Raw genomic sequence first — 17408 nt, forward strand, 5'->3', positions numbered from 1 at the left:
GTAGAAACTGTTAAAATTCTTGTTAAGATAACAGTTATTAGAAGGTCCAGTTAGCATCTTTTTTTTCACATTGTGATTGCTCACAATAGATGCGTCATATTTCACAGAATCACAGAATCACAGAGTGTTGAGGATTAGAAGGGACCTCGAAATATCATCTAGTCCAATCCCACCTGCCGGAGCAGGAACATCCAGATGTTTTGAATGTCTCCAGAGAAGGAGAATCCACAACAACCCTGGGCAGCCTGTTCCAGTGTTCTGTTACCCTCACTGAGAAGTTTCTTCTCAAATTTAAGTGGAACCTCTTCTGTTCAGGTTTGAACCCATTACCCCTTGTCCTACCATTGGTTGTCACCGAGAAGAGCCTGGCTCCATTCTCGTGAAACTCGCCTATTTGTAAACATTAATAAGGTCACCCCTCAGTCTTCTCCAAGCTAAAGAGCCCCAGCTCCCTCAGCCTTTCCTCATAAGGGAGGTGCTCCACTCCCTTAGTCATCTTGGTTGCCCTGTGCTGGACTCCATCCAACAGTTCCCTGTCCTTCTTGAACTGAGGGGCCCAGAACTGGACACAATATTCCAGGTGTGGTCTCACCAGGGCAGAGCAGAGGGGAAGGAGAACCTCTGTCGACCTACTAACCTAGTAACTAACCTTCTAATACACCCCAGGATGTCATTGGCCTTCTTGGCCACAAGGGCACAGTGCTAGCTCATGGTCATCCTGTTGTCCACCAGGACCCCCAGGTCCCTTTCCCCTGCGCTGCTCTCTAATAGGTCATTCCCCAACTTATACTGGAACCTGGGTTTGTTCCTAACCAGATGCAAGACTCTACACTTGCCCTTGTTATATTTCATTAAATTTTTCCCTGCCCAGCTCTCCAGCCTGTCCAGGTCTCGCTGGATGGCAGCACAGCCTTCTAGTGTGTCAGCCGCTCCTCCCAGCTTGGTATCATCAGCAAACTTGCTGTTAGTACACTCTATTCCCTCATCCGAATCATTGATGAATACATTGAATAATATAGGCCCCAGTACTGACCCCTGAGGCACTCCACTAGATACAGGCCTCCAACTAGACTCCGCCCCATTGACCATGACTCCCTGGCTTCTTCCCTTCAGCCAGTTCGCAGTCCACCTCACTACCTGGTCATCCAGATCGCACTCCCTCAGTTTAGCTGTAAGGATGCTGCGGGAGACTGTGTCAAATGCCTTACTCAAGTCAAGGTAGACCACATACACCACTCTGCCATCATCCATCCATCTTGTTATGTCCTCATAAAAGTCAATGAGGTTGGTCAAGCACGACTTCCCCTTGGTGAAGCCATGCTGACTGCCCCTAATGACCCTCTTATCCCTGATATGCCCTAAGATGGCACCAGGGATAAGTTGTTCCATCAGATTCCCAGGGATGGAGGTGAGGCTGACCAGTCTATAGTTCCCCGGGTCCTCCTTCTTGCCCTTTTTGAAGACTGGAGTGACATTTGCTTTCCTCCAGTCCTCAGGCACCTCTCCCGTTTCCCAAGACTTGGCACAGATGATGGAGAGTGGTCCAGCAATGACCTCAGCCAGCTCCCTCAGCATCCATGGGTACATTCTATCTGGACCCATGGGTTTATGGATGTCCAAATTCCTTAATTCCAGTTCTTTACTCTATAGATTTGCATGTTTTCATAGCAGGTCAGTAGAACATTAGAAGCAACACATGAATAATACTTACTTTTAAATCAAGAGGGATATTACTTTCTGGTCAAAACCAAAGTTTTCAACAACAGATTTTACTAGTGTTATGAATTGAAATTGGATTTTTCTGTGTCAATAAGGGAAAGATCAACAGAAGATATTTAAACAGATATGAAATGAGCATAAAACTAGAAGTTAACAGGAAAGTAAAAAGATTAAAATAGCTCTCTGATATCACTGTGTGCTAGTGGAAAAAGACATTCGAGCCAGATTTCATTATGAATGGCATAGAAAAGTCAATCATAAGAAGAATAAAAGATGTAGGGATATGCATAATGTTGATACAACATTGCAGGAAAATGCTTGCTTCAAAACAGTGTGATAAAATATTTTTCTAAATATTAGCTTACATAGTTTAGAACAGGATTTTTAAAACATTTTCTGTTTTATGCGTTGTTCAGCATTTTTCACATAGTGAAGGGAGCAGTTTCAATCACAAGGATCAGGAATTCTCTATAAAGATGAGACTTGGAATGTTTTCCAAGTATTTTCAAACACAGAGACACACAATAGAATAATAGAATTAATGATTTGGGTTGGAACAGACCTTCAAAGATCATCAAGTCAAACACACCTGCCATGGGCAGGGACAACTTCCATTAGATCAGGTTGCTCAAAGCTCAATCCAAGCTGACATTAAACATATCCAGACATGGGAGACGCACAGCTTCCCTGGGAAACCTGTTCCAGTGTCTCACCACACTTATCACAAAAAATTTCTTCTGTATGTCCAATGTAAACTTACTCCTTTCCAGTGTAAAATCATTGACCCTTGTTCTATCACTATAGGCGTTGGTAAAAAGTCTTTCCCTAACTCTCTTATAAACCCCTTTTGTATAATGAAATGCTGAAATAAGGTGTCCCTTAAGGCTTTTCTGCTCCAGGCTGAACAAGCCCAACTCTTTCAGCCTTTCTTCACAGCAGAAGCACTCCATCCCTCTGATGGATTTCATGGCCCTCCTCTGGACACTGTCTAAAAGGTACTGGTGACCCCAGTTCAAGAGAAAAGTATTCTTTTAAGAAACAATACTCCTTGGAACACATTTTCTATAACTAGCTCTGAAAGCTCTTCTTACTGTTCTCGTCAGAAACAAAAATGGTGATTTTTAAATTATGCATGAACTTTCTCCTTGAGGCAATATCTGACCCACAGATATGTAAAGGATGAAAAAGGGCTTTCTGAGAGATAAAAGATATGCTGATTTATATAGCATTAATTTAAATCCTCTTGATTTATATTAATGTTTTCAGTAATCATTTTACATATTATTTTAAATTTTATGTCTAATAAAATCAGTATACTTGATGACACTGTTTTTCCTGAGGCTTGTTTCACAAAAGACATTCAGTGTCATGCAAATGACAAAGCCCTGACATGACAGCTCTGTCAGCTTTGTGCTTATTTAACTCTTTACATTTTACTTGATTATTTCAATTAAGGTTGGCATTTTTTATTTGTTTTGTTTTATTTTGTTGGTGTTTTTTTTCTGCTTTAGAAACAAACAAACAATAAATCAAAAGAGAGCTACACTAGCCTTATTTGAAAATCCAAAGATGAAGCAGGTTTCTTAGAGTTATACAAAGCACTTCACTTTTCATTTGCCCTCCTATTACATCCAACAGATTTGGAAACTTGAGTTCTTGTTTTAATGATCTCAAGTCATATAGAGAAAAAATTGTTTACAATTCCACTTCTTTATTTTATTTCTGTAGATGTTTGGTTTTTTATTAACTCACAGCTTAGAAACTACCACAAAGAAATTGAGCAAAACAATATGTTTTGAAATAAATTGCAAGGAGCCGCTCCCCTTGTAGTTGTCAAATGTCTCAGTACACTATATTAATAACAGTACTTACTAAAACCAGAGGTTTCCGTTTTCTTAAAGTGATTCACTTTAATGTTAAATATTTCACTTACTTTTCAACCTTGCCAAATCTAGCAGTTATCTGAAGGGCTTGACATTAAGTGCCAAGGTCACACAATGACATCCAATGTACCACTGCTTCACTAAAAAGAGTCTGCAGAGAAAAAAAAAAAAAGAAATCTATGTAAATCTTTCAGAAGACTTTTTTTCTCTCTCTCTTTTTACCAGTTGGTTCACTTTACAAAATCATTTTATTGTGAACTAAATAGCTAGACTTGGTCAGGTTAATATTGTCTTTTCTGGTGTTAGCATGGGTTGATTCACATACTGTGAAAGAGTAATTAATGAGGAGAAGAACTTTTCAGATAGTAAATGGATATTTTGGGGGCAGAATAACTTTACATGCGGTGACTGTTCTGGGAGAATTCATACACATACCCCTCATTGTTTCAGTGGAGCAGTGACATTTCCATACACATATAAAGATTAAAGCTGTGAAAGTGCAAGACAGAATTTGAATTATTCTTTTTTCTAACTAGAATGGAGCAGAACCATAGCAGTATATTATATGTTTTTCATTTATGTACTGAAGTGTTTTGGTGGTCTAGTCAACAAACACTTGCATGCAACTCATTTAGAATGATAAGAGAATGATAGAATTATCATTCTGAATAATTAATATTTTGGGCTGGAAGGGACCTTTAAAGATCATCTAGTTTTTTTTTTTTTTTCCTTGGAAAATTGCTCTTTTTAGCTTGTTTCCAAAAACAGAAATGAAATTTGAGGTGTTTTTTGGGAAGAAAAATATTTCTGCTTTATAGCAGAGAAGGACTCAGGTTGTTTATTTAACATTATATGGTACAGGAGACAAGAGGAAGAATTTTGGAGAAGAATTTGAACTCCTCCAAGTTCTTATCCCCTGCTAGGGCTAAGAATTTGTACACTGCACAGAACAGGCAGAAACATTAACAGAATTCTCACTATACATTTAATAAAGCAACCTAAACGTTATGTTAAATTTCAGTAGTTTTGTTATGTGTGTTGCTCCATCTTCATATTTGATATTGCATTTCATAGAAGAGATATAGGAAACACTCTTGAATACCATGATAAATTATAAAGAACCATTATTGTCTAGGTATGCCTGTGCTTTGCTCTTTCTCATACCCTTCTTCAGATTATGGGTAATGTAAAAGGGCCATACCTACTTTAGGAACAAATTTCTACAACAAAGGGCAAAATAACTGATTCTGAAGATGTGTATCAAAGGCAAACATTTTCAACACAACAACAGAATATGTGCATAATTCAGCTGTTTCTTTCCTGTTTAAACATGCATAAAATCCCCAAAACACTGTCTCTGTCATAGAGCTTGCTGAACTTGGGTAGATGCTTGTAAGAGACAAAGAACTTCAGACTTCAGAAAGTCACTCACCAGTTGGGTACTGAACATCACTTTTTATGTGGAAAATAGGCTTGGAATTAATAGACATAGGCTCATGTGACAGTATCAGACAATATAGGTCTCTACAGGTTTCTTACCAAAGTATACAGCACAGATCAATATCACCAGGTAATATGATAAACATAATATTGTATTAGCAAACCCACTGTGTGGGTTTTTTGAGTTAAAGTACGAGAAAAGTGGAACTTACCAAAGTGAAAAAAAAAATCAAATTTAAAATGGTCTAGGAGTCTCACACAAGAGAACTTGTACATGTACCAGTACTAATTCAACTTTATCCATAAACAGAAATATTTCCTCTCTTAAACAATAGGGGTTTTTTAAGTTCAATATTTATGAGTGAAATAAAACTATGATTCTTCTCAGGCTGAAATTGCATTAATATCAGAACTTGCCATGTTCTTAAAAATTTCTTTTTGTATCTATGTCTGTACAAAAAAACCAAACCAAACCAAAACGGGCCAACTCAGGTAAACTGTCTCTGCGTCACTTTAATTTCTCAAGCTTCAAGGAAAATAGACAACTCCATATACCCTCACTTAGAGTATGAATCTCCCACTGAAATAATTTAAACTTTTTTTTTTTGAGACCCTTAGGAAAAAATATGAATTAGAAATTAATATTATACACAGTATTTATTATAGATATGTTAAAAAAAAAACTCAAAAAGGCACACAGTGGTATCCTGAAGTAACTCAAAAATTATAGCTGATAGGCAAACTAAAAAATACCTAAAACAACCCTACTACTTTATTTGTAGTTAAATACTGTGAGGAAAAGATTTGTACATATAAAGTCAGATATTATGTTGAAGAAAAGTCTTTGAAAACCTCAGAGCAACTCTATCTCCTGGCTGTAATTAATTTTTGAAGTCCCAGGAAAGAAAATATAAGTTGGAATGAAAAAAAAAATCACATATGTGACGTACAGCCTCTGATTGACAGACATGAAAAATATTTCTTTCTCTAATAGTATCGCAGTTGGAATTGTGCTATTTGTTAATCAATGAAGGAATGGAAATGAATATAGGTTCTTGTCAAACACCAACATATATCACAGGTGCAGAAAGATATTAGGTAAAATGGAAGCATCTGGACTGTCTCTGAAGTAGAACTGATAGAACGAAGAAGAGTTAGGGAAATAAGTTTGTTCTGACTATAGAGATACATGTAAGTTTAGGGAAATACACGAAAAAGCACCTACTAGTCTGCAAACTCTTCCAAGAGTTGTACAATACCAGCAACTTAAGCAGCACTGTGTAGAGAATAATGCTAACTTTAATGTTCTTTGTTTAGTAACATCTGCCTTTCAATAATATATTTTTAAAAAATCCAGTTATCCAATTCTAAATGGTCATCTAAGAATAGCATGTTTGATATGCAAATAGTATTTGGAACTGAACAAGAAAGTCAAAGAAGAAAACGGGGATTGTTCATAATAATGTCTGTGCATTATAAGAGGTTTTTTTTGTTGTTGTCACTGAACTACTGCTCATCTGGAGACCACTATAGATGATTGCCAGCCACCTGGTTCAGAAATATACAGGCATATGGCACTATTATTAGTACTGACCCAAAGATATTGCAGCAAACATATTCCAAGTTTGAAAAAGCATTTGATAAATATTCATGTAAGAAATGTAAACGTGTGTGTTCTATTACAAATTCTATTCTGTAAACACACATGCTTTCAGTGCCAAAGCAAAATCCTCTGAATGCCAGTTCACTATAGTTTTGGGAGTTAAGCATATCATATCTATGACTTTCAATGATACGTGATAAAATTAAACGGAAGTGAGAGGAGTAAAACAAAAATATAACACCATGCTGATCAGCATTCAAACACAAAATGTGGCTAAGCTCTGAATTAGCATAGCCATTTTGCAAATACAGATATAACTCTTAATGTGGTCTTAAACAAGTCAAACTCAATGAATGTGTTAGAAACAAAATGGTAGAGATCACAACCACACTGATCAGAAAAGAAAAAGCCCAGATCTAAATGACAGTTTTAAAAAACGTATTAAAAAAAGCATTACATTTTTTTAAAGGAACGAACAGAAAAAAAAATAAATTTAAAACCCTCCACATATCCTTACATCATTAAAAACTTATTTCCTTTTACAACACTCTCCTTATACACTCTTAACATGCAGTGCCCCTAGTAGGCAAACTGGCTTTTGCAGCTGTCTACCAAGTGTGTTAACACTCAGCTGTCTCATGCTTATTCCATTCATGTGTCTGATTCTGCATCTTACATTCAGTGCATGAGTCAGTCTTTCATGGATGAGAATACCTCAAACCAGACAATTTTATTGGAAATGCTAGTTAGCTCTGAAAAGTCAGACTTAATATTTTAAGACTAAATCTGAATGTTATGAGATACATCTCCAACTAAGGCAGTGAAAATCAACCAAGATAAGCTTTCATGGTAGTAGAGTGTCTGTAGCATCCACAGGAAGGACTATGTTGATGGTACATAGTGTTTCCAGTACAACCAATTGTACTTTAGATGAAATTTCTTGTGTCTATCACAAGTCATAGTTCATAGTGTCCTGATCTCATAACTTTCCTGTACCTTAGAATACAATTAGAAACCTTAAAAAACCTGAGCTCTAAGAGGTTTTAAAGTGAATAAATTGTGTTGTGGGGATTATATATAATTATGTAGATACACAAGCCCTATTAGTTTACAGTATATATAGTGTTCTGTTCTTAAAAAACATTTGTATTATACTTATTATTGGTTTTGATTCTTGAAGCAGACACACCACAGGGAAACCTGTATGTGATGTTTTGAAAAGGAAGCTGATGGAAAGTGATGCTTTTCCCACACATTAGAATGACAATAAAATCCTTCAGATGAAGGTGCACACTAAAGAAGTCATTAAAAATGCAGATTATGAACAGCTGAAATTAAAATCCAGCCAAGACATTGTCAGTTAATGTATTTCATTAAAACAAAGATCATGAGGACAAACACAATATTCACTAACACTGAGGAGCATTTAATCTGGATTTGTAGTTAGATTTTTTGATTGTTGTTTGGTTTTGGTTGTTTTGTTTTGTTTTGTTTTTCATTTCATATATTTCCAAATCACTGTGTGATTGAAAGGCTATGATGGTTACATTAACCTACCATCGCTGTAGTATTGACATATATACAGAGGCTGATATATGCCTTGATTCTTGAAGAAACAAAGTTTGTTTGTTTGTTTGTTTTATTTCTTCAGACCTATAAACAAGAAAATGATAAAAGGAAAAAAAATCCTACTTTTTTTACATATTTCTTCATATCAGTTCTGAAAGCAAACTATACTGTTAGAGACAGATTCTAACATATATTCTTGTTCTAAGAGTTTTGGGGAAAAAATTATTATGTGAAGCACACCTCAAAATTAGCTAATTGTAATGTGGGAAGCAGACTCATTCTCTAATGAGTCACAGAAACTGAAAAATCTTTTTAGAAAGGTTACTGTTAATGAATTTTTTTAGGGAAACAAAAGTGACGAATGAAACTATGACAAGGTAAAGAGCTGACTCTAGGGGCCAAATAACGGAAGAGGTATGTTTCTAACCCTCCAGTTGTTAATCCTCATGTATAATGTTCTAAAATGAAGGTTATAAGGTGAGAGCTATGGATAAACAAACCTAGAAACTACTGAAATAGGTTATTATATGTACATGCTATATGTACTCGTTGTAACTTACTAGCAGTTTCTGCTACTGAAAAGAACAACTCGTTTTACAGATACGAATTCAACTGTGCTTTAATAAGATAGTCAAATTAGTCAAAGAAAATTACTGGCAAAACCATGCATCAAGGAGGGGAAAAAAAGTAAATGTGATTGGTCTAGCCAGTGCAGATAAAACACCAGTAAAGATTAAATTGGGACTGAGAGCACCCCTGCAGAGAAGTGTTTTGGGGTACTGGTGGATGAAAGATTGGACATAAGTCAGCCATGTGCAGTTGTAGCCAACAACAAGTCTTCAAGGTTTGAACTATAGCTCTGCAGTAGAAGCACTGGAAAGATTGTAATTCTTCCTTCTGTATAGTTTGGTGCCAGCCTAAGCTGCAAAAGAAGGCATACCAAGCAGTAAGGAATGAACACGTGATGGAATAGCGTAAAGAGACATGTAAAATCTCTTCACTGGCACCCAGTAGCAGGACAAGACTCATTAGGCACAAAGTGAAATACAGGAAATTCCATTTAAGTGTGACAAAAGACTTAGCTGTGAGGGTGGTCAAACACAGGACCAGGTTGCCCAGAGTGGTTGTGCTATCTCCATCATTGGAGATATTTGAAACCTGGCATTTGAAGCCCTGAATGACCTGCTCCAGCTGACCCTGATATGCGCAGGGGGTTTGGACTAGATGGTTTCTAGACATCACTGCCAACCTCAACCATTCTGTGATTTCACAAAACAGACATTCACACACTATAACATGACCAAGCCACTCAAACTGTGGACCTTGAATCCCAGAGTGTCTGGCTCCCAGGGGAGCAGTCACAGTATGCCACATTCAGGAATCTCTTGCCTACAGGCAGGGTTCTCAATGTTTCCATGGGTACTGGATCCAGGTTTTTAGCTTTCCTACATGATTTCTTCTAAGCAAGACCTTAGGAACACTAGGACTTGGAGCAAGACATCAGGTGGTCCAGGAAGATGTCTGTCAAAATTCTATCCTGAATTCAATGACTCCACAAGACACTTTGGGTAAAACATTTCAAAGACAAAACCTAGCCAAATCAAAACTCATCCTAAACTGCTGCAGCTTAGTTACCTTACTTTAGTTTAAACTTCAGCTGTCAAGGTTGATGTGTGGTTTGGCAGATAGCAACAGAGCAGGAACAAAGTTAGAAGGTATTTTTTGTAAAATTAATCAAATTTTCAAAATTTTAAAACAAACACAAAACTTTTTCTCCATCTCTCTGAGCTACCCAGTAAAGAGTACTTTGGTGACATGTACTGTCTAATACATATCACTGAAGTAATTTATGTGTTTTATGTTGTCATGCTTGCCTTCAAGAGCCAAAGCAAGTATCCAACAGAAGAGTTTCTCAACCACAGAAACAGGCAAACCTCTGTTAAAGAGAAAAGTGTCATAACTTTTTATATTTACTATAAAAATAGAAATGTTTCACATAAATTTATTATGTGTTCATATATATCACTACCATCTTTGTGCAAGAATTACAACATCTTTGAGGAGATAATTTTTGAACAAGATAACTGAGAATATCAAGGTCCCACAATCCTAAATTATACTTATTTTGTGGTCAAACTGCTTGTAAATGACTAGCAGTCCTGAGCTTCATATTTTACTTTTGACTCTTCCTGATACTCTATTTCTTATTAGTATAACTGCTTAGCTTTACTTATTTCAGCAAAAGATAACTTAGTCTAATATGCCCATTACAGGCTCATTAATGTCAGTCCTTTAAGGAAAGATCTGTATCTGTTGTCTTTCATCATTCCCCTCTCAGACAGTTTCTTTCTTTTCTTCCTTCCTCAAAACTCTTCTGGAAAGATGAAAGGCAGCATGAGCACTTTATTCATTTGCCACCTGTCCAGTGGCCCCTAACATCTTTCTTTTTATACACTTATCTTTAGAGCTCTGTTACGTGTCAGTTTTATCTTCTGTCTTTCACTTACCTTGGAGATATCTTCTTTGTGTTTCATGAACTTTCTATTTCTAATTGACTCATAACTTCCCCATTGTGAAAGTTTTAGCTTGACACTTTGGGCTATCCAATTTTCTTTATACTTCGAACATCAGTCTCCTAAATGTAGTTCTCCTCTCTTCCTCTGAGAGGATACTTTCAGATTCCATACAAACAGAAAAAGTGGCAAAAGTCCTTCTCTGAATTTTTGACAAATTGTTTTCAGCTCTTCTCACCACACGGCAGCCCAACAAATCAGACAGACAGATACTTATGCATCAAAACACCAATCTGACTGGTTTTAATGTAGATTTTCTCAAGTGTATGAAAATGTTCACATGGTTCACAAAAATAACAGGGTTACTTCAAGGTCTCTGAAATTCACAAAAGAAAGATGTATAATACATTTGCATACCTAAACAATCTGTGCACTCTGAGAATAAGTGGACTTTCTCCCTTTTGTGGTCAAGATAGCAGGGTTTAGAGAAGCACAATGATGTCTTATTTCACACTATACTGAACTTATTTTAGGCCAAAATGACTGATTATCTTTGTCAATAAACTGCATTTCATGGCCACTTAATCCGTTGTGAGTGCTATACAGAGAGACATTGTTTATTTGCTTGTGATCTCTTTATATCATATTACCTTTATATACAAAGTGGTGGTTGTATAATTCAGCTTGGAGTTCAATGTTCTTTATTTCAATGTATTTCTACATCTTAAGCTCCCTAAGTGATACACATTGTCACACCTTTCCTAATGGGCCCCAGAGAGCAAGGTTGTTCATTTATCAAAAGCTCTACTTCAGCCATCAGAATGTTCATTGGAAGTGACAATACTTTTTTAGTAGAGGCTCTCAGGAGCTCAAGACTCTCATTAGAGATGCACTGCTGAATGACAACCGTATAAAGAAAGAAAAAGGTCACCTCATTGTTAATTGGTTGTTCATGTTGCATCAGCAATGTTAACATATCTTATATCAAACTAATTGCCAGGCAGCAAATCTCTAGATTCTGTACTCTTGATTAGCTATATAAGATAATGAAATTGTGCTAAAGTATCTTATAAATGAAAGATGCACATCAAAACATGAAATAAATTTACACACATAGGAAGTAATTTTTTTTCAGTTTGTATACATTAAGTCTTTTGAAACATTTAAAATTAACCTTAAAAGAACATACGAGAATCTTTTATTGAAAATAGAGCATTTTAAGATTAATGATGTAATTTAGTGAAGAAATAAAGAAATAGGGTTTAATATAACTAGGAGAAACATTAATGGTTACCTACAACAATAAAAGACTGAATTTAACAATAAATCAGATACCTGCAGAGCATTAGTATTCTGATATTTATTAAACAGCTTGACTTGTTTTGTAAACATGTCCTCACCAGCATATTGTTATGTTGCACTGAAACAAACACTGCAATTTTGTACACAATTTTTATTTCTTCCTCCTTGTGGGACTGTCAGTAAGTTTTCAGTGACAATCTTTCATTTTTTAAACAGAACATGGTCAAAACAGCAAAGTTCATATTTTTTTTTGTCCTTGTAAACTGCTGCCTCTCACTGTGAGAGGTAGAAACTCCCACCTCCCACAGCATTGAGTGGCTAAGTAGCTGGTGAAACAGGTCCTGTTGAGTTCAATGGCATGTTGTCATATCTCCCTAGTTTGGTAGATTTCATCCACAGTTTGAAACATTAGGAACATGTGAAAAATATCATTATTACAGTTCCTTTAAAATGGATCAAGTATCACCTAGTTTACAGACAGATAAATACACAAGATCAAAAGTCATACAATGCAACTCCTGCAGCAAGAAGCTGTGGAAGCAATTTCATTGAAAGATTAAATTTCAAAATCTTTGAAAGGTGAATGAGATTTAGCTAATTTTATTGTTTTCCAACTATTCTCAGCAGGGTTCATTCACCACTAATCTGAGTTACAGTAGCAAGAAGAATCGCAAAGGAAAATCTCTCTAATGACTTGGACTCCAGAGATTTCAATAATCAATGCCTTAAAGTCTTTCAAGTCTATTGAAATTAACCTTAAAACAAAACCAGAAACTTCACACAGGAAAATAAAGAAATCATTAACTTTATGAACCTGTCTTAGGTGAGAGAAGAGCTCAGTAATGCAATTTTACAGGTCCAATTCTGTTCCCGATTCATTGTGTTTGTTTGCTGTGACTAGTAGAGGCAGTTTAATCTGTATGAGTTCTCAGGGAGTTAATTTCAGCTATTGTACAATATACGTTACTTAGGGTGGAATCTCACATAAGACTGGTCTAAGAAGACACTGAAAAAAAGTTCAGCCTTAAAATAACAAAAAGAAAATCACACAAGTTAAGAAAGTGTTTTTTTAAAAAACAAACAAACAAACAAACAAACAAAACTACTTTCAGGGAGACAGCCCAGGCAAAACTAGTGCAAATGAGAGGAGATAGTGAAGACTTTTTAGATAATATATCCAATGTAGGCCAAGATTAAGGTAAGGGTGTTCTAGGGCCTCAAGGTAAAATTTGGGATCTTATATCCTAAAACACTGATAACTCTGGAAGAGTCTTAGAACCAGGGCAGAGGGTTAAAGAAGAGCTCTTACAATAAGATTCTTCACTGTTATACAGAAACAAAAATAAAATCTCTTTCTCATAAGCACTTGTTAAAGAAAGACATTCCTGCAGTCTGGCAATATAGCATGATTTTTCTGTCTTTTTGCACCTCATACAGTGAACATCATTAAAATATAACTGTTATGGTTTAGGTAGATTAAGTACCTAATACAGTCAGAATCACCACAGGAAAAAAATATTCAACTATAACAAAGAATGGATTTTTGTATTATTTGCTCACCCTTCTCTTACACACTATTCAAAAATTTGTGCAAGAAGATGGGTAATTCTTTTGGCTCTTACTGCTGGTAAAATACTCAGCAACTCACCAAAATCAAAGCTCAGGCTCTCTCACAGAGTCATGAGGAATTACATAGGAAGATCTCCAAGACATTAAAAGAAAGCAAAACACACAAGCAGTTGAAATGTATTAAAAACTCAAAATATTTTGAAGTCAGTGCTACAAAAATTTGCCTGCCTGCTCCTTAATCATCAGACTTGAAAACTGAAAAAGGCAAGCTCTGATAAGAACTATAGCTGAGGACACAATTTTAATTGGACTATGATTTTGAGCTTTACACTTTAAAATACGCTTCCAGTTTTCTGCATTTTAGAATTCTGTACACGGATATGCATTAAGACTCTGAAAATCAGATTTTTAAGATACCCTCTCAACAATGACAAAGGCAAGAATTTCCCAAGACCAAGCATTAACACTGTAGCAAATACCAAATAACACTTTCCATTTAGAAAATGAGATTGACATTATAGTAATCCCATTCAATATGCATTTCTGTAGCAAGAGGGATATACTGGATCTCAAACAGTAGTATATCTATGGGGTTTCCATGAATTTATTTTGACAACATTTAAAGTCATTTTTCAATTCTTAACAATATTAGTTTTTCAGCTCTGGAACAAAAAGCTCTACAAGTACCATTAAGACAAAACTCAGAACTACTAGACAGTGTGGAACCACTCACATACAAATTGATACTTCTGTGGAATTTTGGCTTTGCTTTTGGTGCCTGACAACCTTGCAAGAAGGTGAATTGTTTATAATGCTGAACACTGCTCTGAGACTTTTCTTTTAGCTCAAGAAAAATCCCTGTAAGACTTCATCCCAAGTAAAGTCCAAATGCCAGCAAAACCTGCAGACTTTAATGACACTTGGAGTAAAAAGACTGATTTAATACCACCATGGGTTTCTACTATGCACAAGGGAATTCTCAAAATTATTTTATGTGGATTGCTAGTGTATTGCAAAGGGACTTACCAGAAGCAGTGGTCATTTAGCGGATTTTGAGAAGTACAATCTTTATACAATATTATTAGCTGAATTACCTTTTGATATTTTGCTAGAAGTAGATTAGGTACATTTTCCAGCAGATCACTGTTTCAGTTTAGTCTGCAGTTTTATGGGGATAGAAAATGAAAACTCAGAGGTCATACTGAGTGAGAAGCGACAAGAATTACGTTTTAGGCAAATAATTCTCTCTTAAATACAGTGAAACATTAAACTAACACACTGAAAATACAAAGTCTCAAAAGGTAGCCAGTATTAAACAATATACTACACTCCTGATCTGCTCGTATTTTACAAAACCCGATTCCATTGTAATGGGAAATATTACAACATTAACTTGCCTTTATAAAAAAGTTTTAGGTACATGATGAAAGTCACCAAACCTCAAGTGATTTAAATCTATGAGAGAGTACTGAAGCTGAATTATATGAAGCCCTCCTTACCCTTGTCTTATGAAAGCTGGTTTACATATTACATAGAAAAAAAAAGTAAAATTATTGGGTTTTCAAATTTTGATTTCCACAGATGCAGTAACAATTACATCACTTTCCCCAAAGATAGGCTTCCCTAAAATTTTTCTTCTAAAACTTCGTGTTTAGAATAAAGCTATCATGATGTACAAGGCTCACGTAACGTATCTGTTTTAGCTGTGTACAGAGACAACACTTTCTGTCTGCAAAGCAAATCTTTTCCTCAATCCTCTGCCTGTCAGATGAAATGTCTATTATGTTTCCAAAGATCTTGACTGGAAGAAGGTAAACATAGTGTTCTTTTTTTTTTTTTGTAGTCTTAATCCTGAGGTAAATTGAGCTTCATTAAAATAGACACCTGTTTTTCCTTTCAGCTTACAGTGGATGTTTTCCTCAATTAACAAGGATAGACAGCTGCTGAGGTGGCTAACATCCAATCAGACAAAGAATCACTGGTTATAGAGCACTAAAGGAAGTGAAGAAGAAAGTGGCTTCCTGAAAAAGAGTGATACCAGGTCACCTAGTGCTCCTGCACACCGCATGGTGTTCCTGCAGATAGTAATTTTTTCCTTTTGAGACTGTAGCTGTCAGAGGTTAAGTTTTCACTGAGCATAACCTATTCTTTAAGAAAACAAACAAACAAACAAAAAAACCCTATCAATTATTATTTTTGATTCACATACAGAAAAACAAGAAAGAATTACCTACCTAGAACAGAGATATTAAGACTGCCACAGCTACTCCTTCTTACATGTACTCATTTCAGAATTAGGTCAGCTATTTACTTGTTTGGGATTAATTTGTAAGAAAAAGAGGCAACTAGCTGTGTTATTTGGCATTTAGTTTTCAGGACAAGTTATTGGACTACTATAGTTCCTGGTGTCACTCTGAGCATACTCAAATGTTTCAACTTTTCGTTGGGCTTCTGCTACTCTCCACAAAACGTATGTGCTTGTGATGCCATATGATCATGAACAACCATTCGTTATGACAATTAAATTGTATTTTATATGCTCAAGAACTTAAAAGATGTGTATTGAATACAAGTTGCAGGTCAAATAATAGTTTATCTGCCTTACAGAAAAAAAGTTCTACATAAAATAACCTATTCATTTTTTTGTGAACTGTGGCCACGTAAGCACAACAGATAACAGCTAATTGCACACTTCAGGTTCTTCTGTATACAATAAGAAAAAATGTGAGATGGTATGTAAGACTTCAGGCTGAGTGACATATGGGTGGCAAGCATCAAAAAGCCTCTGAAATTTCTTAAGAAGTAGTAAATACAAAGAAAACCACATAATTATTTCCTAGCCCGCAACATAGTGAATTTTTATTAAACTTAATTCTAGCATGGAACAACAACAGTTAGAGAGATGAGCGAGAATATGTGAGAGAAACAACTCTGCAGATACCAAAGCCAGTGAAGAAGGTGGGAGAGGAGGTGATCCAGGTGCTGGAGCAGAGATTCCCCTGCGGCCCATGGTGAAGACCGTGGTGAGGCAGGCTGTCCCTCTTCAGCCCATGGAGGTCCATGGTGGAACAAATATCCACCTGCAGCCCATGGAAGACCTCAGGCCAAAGCAGATGGATGCCTGAAGAAAGCTGTGACCCTGTGGAGATGTCACACTGGAGCAGGTCCCTGGCAGGACCTGTGGACTTGTGGAGAGAGAGGGGGCTATGCTGGAGCAGGTGTGTTTGCAGGACTTGTGACCCCCCACACTGGAGCAATCTGTTCCTGAAGTAGTGCACCCCATGGAATGGACCTACACTGGAGAAGTTTGTTAAGAACTTTGCCCATGGGAAGGACTCACGTTGGAGAAGATTGTGGAGGATTGTCTCCCCTGGGAGGGACCGCTCTCTGGAGCAAGAGAAGAGTGTGGGGAGTCCTCCCTCTAAGGGTGAAAGAGCAGCAGAAATAACATGCGATAAACATCCATTCCCTGTCCCCTTGCACTGCTGGGGAGGAGGAGGTAGAGATTTTGGGAGTAAAGTTAAGCCCAGGAAAAAGGGAGGGGTGGGGAGAAGGTTTTTGAAGATTTAGTTGTATTTTCTCTTTAGCCTACTCTGATTTTGATGGATAATAAATTTAAATTAACTTCCCTGAGTGGAGTCTGGTCTGCCCACGATGGTAATGAATGAACTATCTCCCCTGTCCATATCTCAACCCGTGAGCCTCTCATTATATTTTCTGTCCCCTGCCCAGCTGAGGTGGCACATGATAGAGTGGCCAACCTACCACATGAAGTTACCTTTCTCCTCCATTGGCATGGTTATTACTGTA

The 17408-nt window shown here is 36.6% G+C and overlaps 1 long non-coding RNA gene across 1 annotated transcript in view; it reads right to left on the reverse strand.

The window, feature by feature from the left end:
* The window catches only part of LOC139827063 (uncharacterized), a 184418-nt gene that overhangs the window by 85528 nt on the left and 81482 nt on the right, over positions 1-17408 (reverse strand). Inside the window, exon 2 of the long non-coding RNA XR_011737248.1 lies at positions 3653-3753. This is a non-coding gene — a long non-coding RNA (uncharacterized lncRNA). The remainder of the gene's footprint in view (positions 1-3652; positions 3754-17408) is intronic.

The sequence above is a fragment of the Patagioenas fasciata genome, chromosome 1 (assembly GCF_037038585.1).
Source record: "Patagioenas fasciata isolate bPatFas1 chromosome 1, bPatFas1.hap1, whole genome shotgun sequence".
Classification (NCBI taxonomy): domain Eukaryota; kingdom Metazoa; phylum Chordata; class Aves; order Columbiformes; family Columbidae; genus Patagioenas; species Patagioenas fasciata.